The sequence below is a fragment of the Octodon degus genome, unplaced genomic scaffold, assembly GCF_000260255.1.
Source record: "Octodon degus isolate 3935 unplaced genomic scaffold, OctDeg1.0 scaffold00007, whole genome shotgun sequence".
In the NCBI taxonomy this organism is placed as follows: Eukaryota; Metazoa; Chordata; class Mammalia; order Rodentia; family Octodontidae; genus Octodon; species Octodon degus.
Window position 1 is genome coordinate 15,967,131 of NW_004524583.1, and position 3,129 is coordinate 15,970,259.

Consider the following 3,129-nt stretch of genomic DNA (forward strand, 5'->3'; position numbering starts at 1 on the left):
GCTGGGGAGATGGCTCAGTGGAATAAGTGCTTCCCTGGCAAGCACAAGGACCTGAGTTCAATCCCCGGTTCTGCCAAAATAAAATAAAATAAAATAAATGAATAAATGAATGCATGAACCTGACATTTTAAGCTTATTTCTCCCTCTGGCTTATCCTCATTTAATATTAGAATGTGTTCAGGTTCTACAGTGTTTGCCTAGAAGTCTGGTTGTGGGGCTCTAGTTATAGCTCCTTGCCAGAGCTCTGCACTAGCGTATGTGAAGCCTTGGGTTTGACTTCTAGCATGTTCTAGAGAGAGAAAAACTCTAGTCTCACATTTTTCACTGCAAGCAAATAAATTATGTTTTGTAGTTAAGATTCCTGTGCATTCAGTCATTTAACATTCAAAAAATATTGATTGAACTCACACTAGGTATCAAGGATTGCTCTAGACACTTGGGATGTATAAATGAAATAGACAAAGATGTCACCCTCATGCAGTTTATATTCTGTAGTATGCATACACCATACTTCTAAGTCTGAAATTTTAAATTGTTTTCTGGGGATATAATTATACAAGTTCTCCACACCAAATACAGTCTTGAATTAACTAAAAAATTAATGTTGGAAACTTTCAAAGCTCATCGAAGAGAAGAGAGATCGACTTAAAGCACCAGGGAGTTTTATTTTTGCGCATAAATATTTATGTGTGTAAAGGGGTGTGTGGTTAATTATAAGCAATGGGAGGAGAATGACAGATGCTTAGATCCTCTGTCCCCATGGAGAGCCAGACCTTGCTTGTTGGAGTGTAGTGGCACATTGTGTGGTCTATGTACTGAATCACTGATTTAAGTATTGCAGCAGCTGGAGTGCAAAGTATATCAGCAAATACTACAGGAGGAGGAGTGTGTGTGTCCTGAATACAAAATAAGACTGAAATAGGTTTGGATCATCACACTGACAAGGCTGTGGATGGCTCTTTTCTTTTTGTATGTCAGTTTCAGAAGACACCTAAAAAAGGGCAACTGGGCAGTTTAAGGAATGCAGGCAGGTAAATGAGTAGGGGGCTAATGTTTCCTAAATCCTAAATAATGTGAGAGAAGAGAGGGAGGGAGACAGACAGACAGACAGACACACACACACACACACACACACACACACACACAGAGGGGAGAGAGAGAAAGGGAGACAGAGATAGAAAGAAACAGAGACAGAGAGACAGAGACAGAGATAGAGAGACAGAGACAAGGAGAGAGACAGAGAGAGATGGGACAGAGACAGAGAGACAAGGACAAGGAGAGAGAGAGAGAGACAGAGAGAGAGAGAGAGACAGAGAGAGAGAGAGAGACAGAGAGAGACAGAGAGAGAGAAAGAGAGAGAGAGAGAGACTCTTATTCTTCAACCCTAATTACTACTCAGAGAATTCATCTCCATAATGAAAGCACTAAACCAAACAAGTATATTCGCTACTTTAGTACTCATGGGGAAATGAAGAGAAACGAGTTCTCTTTAGCCACTTTCCTCTTACTGTCTCCACTTGTGCTGTGATACAAAGTTAATAATCTTCTTCTAAGATTTCCTTTAATAAATAATACCTATATGGGCTTTTTAGTTGATGTGGACTCTTTGCATCACCTATTATTTTATAGACAAGCAATCTGCAGCACAGTGTTTGAGTGATGTGACACAAAGGTCACTAAATGACTGATGAACAAAGATCAATATGCAGTGGAATAAAGACGAAATCAGGTTTTCTGATCACAAAATCTGCTTCCACCATCATATTCTCCCTGTCCCTGTCCTTCTATCTCCTCTTTGCTCTTATTGTCTCTCCTTTTATAATTCCTAAAGTCAAAAATGACAGCAAACCTAGAGGCACCAGAGTAGGGGTAGAAGGCCAAGAAAACAGGTGAGCTGCTGCTGAGTAGAAAGTTAGTACTTCCAGAGGTGATACTGAAAAAGAGAAGGGGGAAAAAGCAGCTTTAGAAAAGTCTGCGTTCAAACAGTAAGTGAACAGATACATTTCATAAGTTAAAAGATGAAATCTAAACAGGCTAACTCCTTTTCTCCATCTTCTTCAACTCTAGCCTGTCACCTGACAGGCCTCTTGGAGAAATCACCTGACTAAGTGTATCCCCACAGTTCCATGATATGACAGGAAGAGCCACTTCAGTCCCAACCTAAGAACATCTGTGATGGTCACCAGAAGTTACAGCTCAAGGCTTTTTACATGCTAATTCCTCCTAAGTCTGATTTGAAGATCACCATCCATGTTGACTCCTGTGAGTTTTGTAATGTTCGTGTGGAAACATCAGGGAACAGTAAGCTGGATTCTGTTCTGCCTCATGCCTCATCAGCCAGATGGTTGGCTGTATACAAGCCAGTAATGCTGATGTCAGAGATGAGAGAACACAGCTGGATTTGCAGGTTCAAGGGGAAAGAGGGAGTGGGTAATGCTAAAAATTTGGGAGGAAATTGCCTTTGGACTAGTTGACAGAGCCAACTAGAATGATGGAGAGTCCTTAATGCTAAGTCCTACAGCAACATTTCTGTGTAATTGCTTTTTGGGCCATAGTAGGATGTGAGTCCTCTTTTCCTCACACCTGCTAACAGGCCTACTGGTGCCAGTTAGCTAGTGATTGTGTACCAGATCTAGAGGAGATTTTAACACTGACATATGAGACTCCTACCAACTCTTGGCTACTACTGTGTATCTTCTATTGGCCCTGGGATTACCTGACTAGCTTGAGTCAAAAAAGTACAACGATGGAAAATATCTTAGAAGACCAGCTCCTTGGAACTTGATGAAGATTTTATTTTATCAGCACATTTTATACTTTGTCTAGGTTATGAGTAAAGTAATACCTGTCTTCTTCTCTTCCTCCTCCTCCTCCTCTTCTTCTTCATCTTCTTCTTCCTCTCTCTCTCTCTCTCTCTCTCTCTCTCTCTCTCTCTCTCTCTCTCTGTCATGATGTGCTAGCAGGAAATGTAATTCAGGCATATGGAACAGGGGTAGGGTTTAAGCGTTCCCTCCTGGTTCTCATCTCAGCCCCAAGATACATACTGGAATTCCACCAAGTTAATTCCAATCTACCAGTCCCAGTGCAACTCATGGCAAAAACAAAGACATTAAGACATATATATATATA